This window comes from Bicyclus anynana, chromosome 11, assembly GCF_947172395.1.
Source record: "Bicyclus anynana chromosome 11, ilBicAnyn1.1, whole genome shotgun sequence".
In the NCBI taxonomy this organism is placed as follows: Eukaryota; Metazoa; Arthropoda; class Insecta; order Lepidoptera; family Nymphalidae; genus Bicyclus; species Bicyclus anynana.
This window is the reverse complement of record NC_069093.1, coordinates 8654119-8666925: the sequence shown is the minus strand read 5'-3', so window position 1 is coordinate 8666925 and position 12807 is coordinate 8654119.

The following is a 12807-nucleotide window of genomic DNA, read 5'->3' as shown; positions in this document are numbered from 1 at the left end:
TTGTGTGCATTTTAAATAATTAAATATCTTACCAGAGAATTTTCTTACTTCTCTGCGTGTGTGAAGTCTTCCAATCTGCATTGGGCCAGCGTGGTGGACTATTGGCCAATCCCCTCTCATTCTGAGAGGAGACTCGTGCTCAGCAGTGAGCCGAATATGGGTTGATAATGTTGATGATGATGATATTTTTATCCCCATATTTACGCGGTGAAACCGCGGGCGTCGGCTAGTGCGTGATAGAAGGATAAAAAACGTTCAATGAAGAGCATTATTGACCATCAAGAAAATTTTAGCAAAACCATAGGTGCCTTTTCTTTCATCCCTTACCACTATCGCATTCTGTAATGGGTATCATATTTCGAGAGTGTAGGTATCATTTCGCGTTCGAGATGTCTTTGATGGGTCCTCGTTTGATCTAATGGCCATCAATAGCGGTGTTCCTCAGGGATCAGTTTTGTCGGCTACACTTTTCCTCTTGCACGTTAAATGCAATCACTGCCAAAGAATCGTTAAAGTTCATGAAAGAGCAAGTTACTGTCTGGAATCGTGGTGATAAACAACTTGTTAGTTTAAAAATAAAATTAAATAACATCTTTGAAGCAAACGTTTTATTAAAATAAATGAATATTTTGATTACTGTTAATTGTAATTATAATTTTATTTAAATATGCGGCTTCATCTATTTACACTATTCTATTGAAATTAATGTAATTGATAATGAGATAAATCAGTAGCTAACTGGTTAAACCAATACAGTTTAGAATATAATATCATGTATGTACAGAGTTTTAACAATAAACAAAGTGTATGTTCCCTAGAATAGGAATCTGGAAAGTTCATTTTCCAAACATTGCTTACCTTTTTAAAGCTTCTTAAGGTCTCGTATAAATCAAGGTGATATTAATATTGCCCAATTTAATGTTGGACTTAAATATTATTCGAACCTATGGGAAAAGTACTATGATCCTTTTCTATACGATCCATTAATGTATGCAATATCTCTCAAAGAAAATTACATTCACCAGGTGCCTTGCTGAGATTCGCGAAATATCATACCTATCATAAGTTTACACAACATAAATAGGTATATGAGCTGAGATTTTTTCCACAAAATATTTTTAAAGATGATTAGTATCGTGTAGGACATAAAGATGTTGGTGAAACGCGAGCTACAAAATACACTTTCTCCAAGGCCGCGGCGCCAGCGTCACCCACTAGGGTAGGGGCACCATGCTTCGTTATTTAAGAAGACAGGCTCGAATTCATAAAAACAATATTTAGCATGTAAATGCTTAACGTTTTTATTAAATGTAAACTTATTAAATATCTTATTACTAATGTTCTCCTGAACAATATCATTAAGATATTCAATAAGTTATATAAACGATAAAAAAGTTTGGTATATCAGGAACATAGTTCTCAAGATAATTTTGAAATAGTAATAAATAATCACAGTTTAGGTTGATCCTCCGGCCCACCCTAGATAGACCTGAATGCAGGGAGTTGCTGGATGCTGGCGGTTCGAGAATGTTTTTAGTGTTTCGAAGTCCATGCAAGACGCCTATGTCCACCAGTGAACGTCCGTCGGCTGTTTATGGTGAATAAAAAAGCAAAAACCCTGGCCATGTTTGCTATGGGCTCTTCTCGGATTAAGGCCTAGTTCGGACTACTTTAGTATTTTAGTCGAGTACGATCGATTTTTGGGCGGTAAATCCAAAAATTGTTCGTACTTGACTAAAATACTAAAAAAGTCCGAACTAGGCATAAGGCTCGTCTGAAACCCTCTTAACATTAATTTTAAGTTAATGACTTTACGCTAAGCCTAATCTCTCTTAATTTGAGAAGAGTCTCCTGCTCAACAGTGAGCCGAATATGGGTTGTTAATTATTATGATTAACCAAGAACTAACGTTATGTTGGTTTCAAACGCGACAAGTCTCCATAACTAATAAGTTATTTTCACCCTAGTGGTCGCGTTACAAACAACACGGATACTGTTATATCACGCATATTGCGGTAGGCTCCGCGGATATGTATAACTTTCATTCAAATCGATTTGTTTGTCTCAATCAAAATGTCGTCTTGCCACTTTCACGTAAGTAAACAAAGGTCGACCTGTCATTTAAGATAATTTCTTTGGATGTTTTTTAATTGTCTTGTAATTATAACAGCTATTAAATCTGAAAGTATTATCTCGTTGACCTTTATATCCGGATGGTGCCGGAACGGTTTTGTTATAGATGTAAACAGGTTTGAAATTCTCCACGATCTCGCCAGTTATCTTATTATGTAAACGCGCTACCTGAAAGTTGTGTTAAAATTATGATAATTGTATAAATACTAATATACATCTATATGTAGGTATGTAATACTGTATACATATGTATTAGAATAATATTGAAATAATACATTGTTGAGTTCACGGTAGTTCTCAAGGTTGTAGTGTATGTGCTTTTAACCATATGTAGTGACTAGTTGACGCTTCCGTCAAACAAACAAACAAACTCTTCAGCTTTATAATATTAGTATAGATAAAAGAGGTTCAGTATTGAAACTCATTTAAAAAGGACTTTACTTACAATTCGCAAGTCTAGAATATGAAAAATGTAGTAGTTAAAAAGTAAAAATTAAATCCATTTATCCTTATGTACTAAAATTATAAAGAGGTAACTCTGGATCTACCAAACCGATCTTAAAATGCTTTGGCCAGTAGAAAGCCACGTTATTTGTGAGTATTCTTACGGAAACGGGAATTACGCGATGAAACCGCGGGGCGTCTGCAAGTCTTTAATTACCCATTAAAACTATGTCAACAATTGTCACCAAAACAAGTGAATATGTGTTTTTATATGCTTCCAGTTAACAGAAAAAATCTAAATAATCTTTATTTTGATAATTCATCATTAAATCAGCTGATACACTAGCCTGCTGACGCGCAACAAAGAAGCATAAAAGGCTTGTTTTTATGAAGGGAAGTCTAACTCCTAGCATGGGCCTTTAAAATAGGCTGATAAGTTGTCGCAAATAATCCTTTCATAAGATAAAAAGTTCAAAGAGGAAAAAGGCATGCTAAACAGTTTACTCCATAGTTCATAACAGAGTCAATCGAACGTCACGCTTTCACCGAAGGTCGTGGGCTGTGACCGAGAGTTGATACAGCTGCCTTCGGAGTTTCTCTTCACATTTATTTCAATTTTAGGAAGTTTAATGAAACGGAAACAAATACTCTTGATTAATGATTAACTTAAGTTGTACAGAGTTCATCTTTTAAGAGATTTTTCGTCATTTGATTCCTTCATAGATTTTTTTTTATTTACAAGTTAGCCCTTGATTACAAACTCAGCTTATGGTAAGTGATGATGCAATCTAAGATGGAAGCGGGCTAACTTTTTAGGAGGAGAAAATCAACTTTCAAACCCCTTTCGGTTTCTACACGTCATAGTATCGGAAAGCTAAATCGCTTGGCGGTACGTCTTTGCCGGTAGGGTGGTATCTAGCCACGTATATGAAAACATCAATCGGCCCAGCCGGGGATCGAACCCAGGACCTCCATATTGTAAATCCACGCGCATACTACTGCGCCACGGAGGCCGTCAAACTAGATTTAAAGAATAAATGTTTTTTAACACGCTAATAATAGCTTCACTTGTAACCCACTTCCCGGTCTTCGATTAGGATGAAATTTTGCACACGCTCTGAGTTCTGATGACAATACATGACTAGATAAGAAATGTCATTACAAATCCAATATGGTGGCCTCCCCAATCAATTGAAACTATGTATGTAAGAAAAACTTGGAATCTTAATTTGACCTACTTCCCGGTCTTCGGTTAGGATGAAGGTTTGCACACGCTTTGATTTCTGATGACAATACTTGACTAGCTCAGAAACGTCATTATAAATCCAATATGGCGGCCTCCTCAATCAATTGAAACTATGTTTGTAAGAAAATCTTGGAATCTACTTCCCAGTCTTCGATTAGGATGAAGGTTTGCTCACGCACTGAGTTCTGATGACAATACATGACTAGGTCAGAATCGTCATTACAAAATCAATATGGCGGCCTCCCGGATCCTCCTCATCGGATGGCGAACTGGCTGTTTGAAATCCATCCCCATGATATGGATATCAAATAAAAGGTATTGCTGTTAGGAATACGAAAAAAAGTAGTCACGTGACTTTAATCCAATATTTGTAAATATTGCAAGAAAAATACGGAGTTTTTACTCAAAACACGATACTGCAGTCTTCGCTCATAGATTCCTAAAATTAATCCAACTTGGGAGTACATATGAAGATGGAATTTGCGGCTTAGTTGGTAATCAATTCCGCAAATTGAGTCTGGTCAGGCGGAACAACCCGAGGCTGGTCTGTACAGTGATATACTTGAGCTACATACTATTTATTTATTTATCAGTCTATTTTAAGGCCAACCACAGGGCCAGTGATATGACCTCTGCCTCATATTCCGGAGGGTGTGGGTTAGAATCCGGTCCGGGGCATGCGTCTCCAACTTTTCAGTTGTGTGAATATTGAGAAATTAATTAAGTGTCTCAAACGGTGAAGGAAAAACATCGTGAGGAAACCTGTATAGCAAAGAATTTTCTGAATTCTCTGCGTCTGCCAATCCATTGGACCGGCGTAGTGGACTGTTGGCCTAACCACTCTCATTCTGAGATGAGACTCGAGCTCAGCAGTGAGGAAAAGTTGATAATGATGATTTATGATGACATGACGTAGGAGAGGTGACATGGAGCTAAGACCCAATACGCTCCAATTCTGATTGGTATGTTTAGGGTGATGATGTTTGACTTTGTAACGATCACTATGGGATGATTTGATACTATTACATATGACACTAGCGCGTTGAATTTGAGGCGAATAAAGGCATCCAATTGGCTTAATTTCATTTAGTCTCTTTTTAGGTTCTTAGATAAATCGAAGTTTAAATCTATATTCGTTATTGCTTTTCATGTATCTACGTTTGTATAACTTCGTTGGATTTCAGTACAAATAGATTCATACTAAAACAATAGACATTGCAACTAATATATTAGTTCAAGACGTTTTAACTCGAGTTAATTAGTAAAAGCCGATGGACGTTGAGGTCCCAAAGTGATGGACTGGTGACCCCGCACTAGAAAGCGCAGTGTTGATCAACCCTCCACCAGGTGGACTGACGACATCAAGCGAGTCACAGGCATTCGCTGGATGCAGGTGGCTCAGTATTGTGATGTTTGGAAGTCCCTACAAAAGGCCTAAGTCCTGCAGTGGACGTCCATCGACTGATATGATGATGAATTAGTGAGTGACACAATAATCTCCTATTGATTGTTACTAAGCCCACCTATAAGGCGCTAACGATCGTGGCTCGGTTGATACACGCACGCTTTATCCTTGAAATTAATCCGTACTAGATGTACGTGCGATGATATAAACCAAGGCTTATAATTACAGCATGTGGCAGCCTGATCTTCCCCTTTTTACACACTTAGCTTCACTTGTAAATATGTATGTAAAAAAATCTTGCAATCTTAATTTGACCCACTTTCTGGTCTTCGATTAGGATGAAATTTTGCACACGCTCTGAGTAATAATTGTCAGCCCATGCTCTTACAAAAGGATCAAAGTTCTAAAACGCCTTTACTCAAAGATCTTTGACAAAGGCGTTTTGAACACCACCACGCAAAACGCCACTTAAAGAAGTCCAGACCGAAGTTTTCTTATGTCTACCAGTACAACAGTAATGGAGACGTACACTGCGAGTCGTGCGACCGGAGTTTCCTAACATATTTCTGTCAGTCACGTCCGGGCACACTTCAGACGATGAAGCCAATGTGTAGGGTTTGACTGACAAGTCATGAACGATATCATCATATTGTAGGATAATAACACTTAACACACTACACAAAGGGTGTACTGCTTACCGTAGATACCTACGTAAGCAGCTGTGGAACTTAGACCGTGGTTGTTTTCAGATGCGGAGTCAATGGTTAAGACCCTCAACCATCCAAGTACAAAACACTGAGCTAGGAAGGACAGTCCTTTTGAATTGAGTTACCTTGCTATGTGGCATTGTATGAATAGGGCTCCATTTGCACAAGTTTAAACAGATTAATTAAAAGTGAGATTGTAGTCAAGGGCTAAGTTGTAAATAATAAAAAAATATTTTTTTTAGTTGTGTAGTTTGCGATTTATGATGAACAAGTACAATTAATTATTGTTTGAGTTTAAGTCTTACTACCACTTGTTCGGTTTTCAGAAACTTTCATCATTATCAACCCATATTCGGCTCACTGCTGAGCTCGGGTCTTCTTCTTCTTCTTCTTCACACACGCAGAGAATTAAGAAAATCGTCTGGTATGCAAGTTTCCTCACGATGATTTTCCTTCACCGTTTGAGACACGTGATATTTAATTTTTTAAAATGCACACAACTGAAAAATTGGAGGTGCATGCCCCGGACCGGATTCGAAACCACACCCTTCGAAATCGGAGGCAAAGGTCTTATTGGGCTATCACGGCTCCAGAAACTTTCTGTTTTTATAAATTGAGAGAGGTCTGGCCATAACAGACTCTTTGTCCATTATACAGACTGTAATCGATTCCAATTTGACGCAATGAGTCCATTCTAGTGATCGTTGTCGTGACGTCCCAAGCGTATCATGGAAATGATAAACTAAATAGAAATTGATGAAACACTTATCAGTGAAATTAGAAGAAATAACTGATTAAGATACTGGTGTGATTTTCTAAATGTCCTCTGGTTACCGGTTAGGCAAGAAATACAGATCAATTTTGATGTAATTGTAAGCTAAAGTGTCATGTACAATTCAGCAGAACAGAATATAAAGTACTTGAAAAAAATTACATTATATTTTTATTATGACCAGTATTCCTTTTCATCTACAAGTTAGTCGTAGTCGTTAAGAATACCTACTTGAGGTATAGTCGTAAAGACTACCTACTTGAGGTATAACCGTAAAGACTACCTAGGTACTTGATAATTGTTGGGGGTAATCTAAGGATCTACTGAACCGATTTTGTAAATGATTTTGACTATTTTTTGTGTTTTTTAGGGTTCCGAACGTACGTAGTACAAAAACGGAACCCTTATAATCTCTCTCGCGTACATTTTAATGTCGGTCTGTTTTTTTAGTGATGATGCAATCTAAGATGGAAGCGGGCAAAAATGTTAGGAGGAGGATGAAAATCCACACCTCTTTCGGTTTCTACAGAACATCGTACCGGAACGCTAAAATACTTGGCGGTACGTCTTTGCCGTTTAGCTAAGCCACGGCCGGAGCTTCCTACCAGCCAGACCTGGACCAATTAAGAAAACCTCAATCGGCTCAGCTGGGAATCGAAACCCAAGACCTCTGTTCTGTAAATCCACCAAAACGCAGCGCAAATTTAAACTATCGTAAGTGTTGTTCATAATAATTGATTATGAAACACGGCTAAAACTCACGTGATATAAGGTCGGAGTATGCCCGACTAGTTTCACATACGGGGCCCTTAGTCATGAGCTGGTTCTTGCAACGCGGCACGATGCAAACTGTTGTAGTGTTTGTCCTAAAATCAATCTGTATTACGAGTGTGCTCATACCTACGGGCGAAGATGGAAACCACAGCTTACACGGACGGTAATCAATTCCAGAGTAATTGAATCTGGTCAGCCGGATGCATCATCCCGGAGCCGTTTAGACGGTAGGTACGTCTTAATGAAATAATGTTCGTCGTAATTTGATTGTAAGTCCGTTGGACTGCAGGAGACTTGGCAATGGATATTGATCGATGTTTATTATTCTTTGCGACGCCTCTTACTGTCGACAGGAAATGATCTATATGTACTTATAATAAATCTGTAGAGAGGTCAATTCTGTACATGCAATATATTTCCAAAATAACGATCAGGGAGTGATTAGTGGTCGATACTGATGCCAAAAATGCAATCAGTAAAATTTTTGTCTATCTGTCTGTCTGTCTGTCTGTATGTTCTTTATAGAAACAAAAACTACTCGACAGATTTCAACGAAATTTGGTACAATTATTCTTCATACTCCTGGGCAGGTTACAGTATACTTTTCATCACGCTACGTTCAATAGGAGCAGAGCAGTGAGGGAAAATGTTAAGAAAACGGGAGAAGTTACTAAATTTTTTGAGCTTCCGTCGCCGTCGCATGGTCCCTACCATAGGGGTAGTAGGATAGGGGTAGGGTAGGGGTAGGGTAGGGGTAAGGTAGGTGTAGGGTAGGAATAGGGCAGGGTAGGGGTAGGCGTAGTAGTAGGGTTTCACGCAGACGAAGTCGCGGGCGTCCGCTAGTTTATTAATAAAGTTTCTTTTAAAAAGGGCATGGCCATCCCCGGCCCAGACCTACCCCAACCATCCGGCATTTACTTATATAATTTTACTAAGCCAATTGTTTAACTAGACACTCATTTATACCTCATATTATCATCTCCATATACTTTTATACGGGGATATACCTAGGTTCACTGGTTTTATACAACGCCGCGGCCCTTTATTATGAAAAGGAATTTCAATACAATAACCAGTAGTTTCTTAAAAACCAGGTCGAGTAGGTACTGCATGATAATTTTGCAGAAATAAGGCAGATTGATTAATTGATTGTGTAGATTTTATTTTGGTAACTGACACTCGAGAACGGGAGAAAATATCTCTATTTATTAATGTTTGTTTGCAGATTTTAATGGTTCAAGTAAATAACGAACAGCCTCCTTATGTCAGCATATGTGACAACGGATCAAGCCTAACCAATATTGAAGCATAGTGGGTTCAACTTCCCCCGTCCCCTCCTATTTAGGAAGCAGGCCCATTCTAATACTTAATTGACTGACATGACTTAAAATCATAATTCAAATGGAAGTAAGTCAGCCATTGACGGTCAATCATTCTCAAGACGTTTCATAAGTCGAGCCGTCATGCACGCAGCGACCAATACACGATCAGTTATAGTCGTGGGTGCTGCAGAAACGAGAGAATAATTGACCGTCAATGGCGTGCATTAGGCGATACAGCAACAAATTCCATAGAGTCAATATGTAGGTAGGTACTTATTATGATAGAAGATAATTACCATGAAAATGCACTTCGTTTTATTGTAATAATCTTACAAAACACTCTCTCATCACGTCCAGAAGCACGTGTTCACTCTTCGATCCATTTAAATTGATATTCAGTGAGCGAAGTAGGTCGCTGTAGGTAATCAGATATGTAACTACATTAATATTGTTATTTGCGCCTTGAATCGCTAGCTAATAACTAAATTGCACGGGCAATTTAGTTATTTTCAATTATAATTTATTGGAGTTTACTCCCTAAGAATCAATTTTTCATACATAGCCCCCGGTATAAAAAATATGGGCAGTAAAATTCGATTAACGAATGACAGCGTTACGTTTTTTGTGCGCAACCTATTCTGCGCACCTTTCACCGTGCGCTGCCGCCAACAGCGTGCACATGGGTACGGGCGAGCACGCCGCGGCCTGCTTCTCCTCGGTTGCGCACCTTTCACTTTTAGGCGTGGGGCAACATACACCTTTTTAGACAGTCGATCTAAACACACTTGTTTGCTACTAAAATATTTTTTCTAATGTCGTAATATTTTATTATTTACTTGTGGAAACTTGCGTTTCCGTTTTTCGTGAATGAACCTTGAAACTTGAAACCGACCTGATAGACAAAAAGTACATAAATCCTATGAATTAATCCACTGTATAATCACTCAGCGGGCGATGGAGCGAGCTATGTTAGGAGCTTCTCTGCGTGATCGAATCAGAAATGAGGAGATCCGCAGACGAACCAAAGTCACTGATATAGCTCAGCGAGTCGCGAAGCTGAAGTGGCAATGGGCAGGCCACATAGTTGAAGAGCCGATGGACGTTGAGGTCCCAAGGTGCTGGAATGGTGACCCCCCATTTTGACCACCGTATCAAATTAAGTCCTAAATCAGTTCAGTAGTTGTGCCGTGAAAGAGTAACAAACACAGCACACTCACACACACAAAGTTTCGCCTTTATAATATTACATTTTCAAGTACAATACACAAGCGCCTTTATTTGCAACTGTAAGTCGTATCTGATTAAAGCGCACACCAATTTATAATATCGCATGCAGCGTATTTTGTACCCACATTTGCCTTAAGCCGAGCACCGAAATAATAAATGCAAAGTTGAGCCTTGAATGTGGTCGGTCACTCGCTCCGTTACGTATGCAGGCTTGGGAAAACGTTGTACATGATTTATTCGAGGTTTTATTTGTGAAAAGTTTGGCCTTACCCCGCGGAGCCAGGTGTCCCGATTTACGGGAAAACATCCCTGTGTTATAGTGCGGTCGGGACGCTCCGTTTGTGTCACTTTATGAACAAAAGTCGAATAAGTACACGCCTTTGTGTAACACAAAACGATATTTGGAATATTTGATGCGAATATTAGTTGTTTTTGATCTTGTTGTGATAAGATGTTTATGTGATGTGATAAATTAGGTAATTTTTTATTCGTTTTCTAACTAGGCTTACCTACGTGTGACATATCCAGAAACATGAATTGGCACAATATTAATTTTAAACCAAAAATAAACACCAAATGCTATAAGCACTGTGTACTTTACTTATAAAAAATCGGTTGTCTGTAAAGTCGGTTTACTGACTATAGTTGAACGTGACAACGTCATAAGCAAATACTGATGCAATGGTTGTATTTTTCAAAAGAAAATGTTCGTTTTTCTAAAATACTGTTTAATAATCTTCATAGATCAGAATATACTTTATTTCTAATAAAAAAAGTTGGTAACCCTTGAGCGAGGGAATGACGCATGACGTCATCTTTTTTCGAGTGTGCAGCCGGCTCCATCGAATTATAAGGCGTTGTCACGTCAAAAATTAATTTCGTACAAACCAACAAATTCAAATTTAAAATTCATTTGTTTTAATTAGACTTAATTTACAAGCACTTTTCAAACGTTAATATATGTCATGATTTAATGTTGGTAAGTAAAGTCCAAAATTATATACAGCCCAGGATCAGTCATTGTACCCTGTCGGAAATAACTGAAAATATATTTTTAAACTATTTTTGATCATACAATTCTACGAATTTAATTTAATTCTTTCGAAATTATATTCATTCTCTCCCAAGAAATGCAACACTAATATGGCTAATAATGGCGGATTGATGACGTTTTTCAATACAGTAGTCGTTTTGACGTTTGCTGTCAATTGTCATGTCATAATTGCTTTATGGGCGCCATCTAGTTATAACTCAAAAACATGGGTTTTAATTTTATTTATTTCTTTTTATTTATTCACCTATTTAGATTTTAATAAATTTTAATGATACGGGGTACAAGAGATGACCATCTCCTTTAAGTTACGAGTAGGTAGTACAACAAAGTAGGTAAATAGATTTTTAAAAATCCCTTACCTTGTAACGCTCATACGTAATTCACAGAGTTTGCAGCTCACCTGTCCCTAAACTCTAGGGTTCGATAAAAGTCAAGCCCCTGAAGTGGAGCCATCAACCGCAGGGTGGGATGCATAAATAATTTAGTCGGGCAATCCGCCGCTTGTTTGCATGCGGATTATCATATTAAACGGATATCATGGACAGAGGGCCTGCGATAGTCAGACTTACCTCATTACAAGCCAATTGTGAAGTTTGGACTGTGGCTTAGGAAGTTAATATCTTTCAAGGGTCAAGACCATCAATCAGTCCAAGAATAAAGCGTATATTTTAACTAGCAGACGCTCACGACGTCGTCCGCGTGGATTGCAGTTTTCCACAAATTGCGGGAACTGTCGCGGACCTTTTTTAGAACTTTTAAAGGGGAAAAATTATTCTGTTATACATGATTTTTGCGAAACTTTAACCGTTTTGCGCAGCGCAGGCAGCGTAAACTCTCAATAAGAAAAAATCCCCCGATTTTGAATCTTTCTACATTGGTGCTCCGTTGATATTGGTCTTAGCGTAATAATATACAGCCTATAACCTTCCTCGATAAATGGGCTATCCTAAAACTCAAAGAATTTTTCATTAGATGAGATTGCAGTCGAGACGAAAGATTAAAAAACAAATACGCGTGGCACTCGGGGACTGCCTCGGTAAAGCTCTTGCATATCATTCTTTATCAACTTATGCAATTATAAATATTTGCAGCTAGTCTACACGCATACGTCTAGTCGCACGCACATAAACACCGTGCCGAAGTCTGCCGAACTGAAACGACTTTAGACGATGCACGGCTTTCAACGCCGCACCGCTGTGCCAATCGAGGTGGGGGTGTTAGGTTTATTTTCGTTACGGAATTTCTGGATTCGGTCGCCGCGCTCAAAGCCCGCGATAAAAGCTATGCAATATTAAAAATATATAGTCGAGGAACTTTCTGCCTTTCTAAAATGAGGTACGTGTGGCTAGCGCAGGCTCATTGTCTATCAGGGCGAACGACCGTCTGTCCGATACGAATGCAAACAATATCATGCAACATTTATAAGGGCAAACGTTGGGCACAATCGCCGAAAGGTAGCCGCTGAGGTAGTCGATATTTTAATGGGCTTTTGTCTCCCGCCGACGTCCGTTTACACTGAAGCGTTGTTTTTTTTCCATCAGATTTCAATTTTTACGAAAGCATTTTTCAGTATTCGAATCAAATTCATATAAATCTCATGTGCCACTTTTGCGCAAATTAATCTCAGACACGTGAATGCAAAATATATAGGTAAAGGGACAGGATACAAAGAATTTTAGTAATATCAAAGTATCTGTATATTATAAAGCTGAAGAGTTTGTTT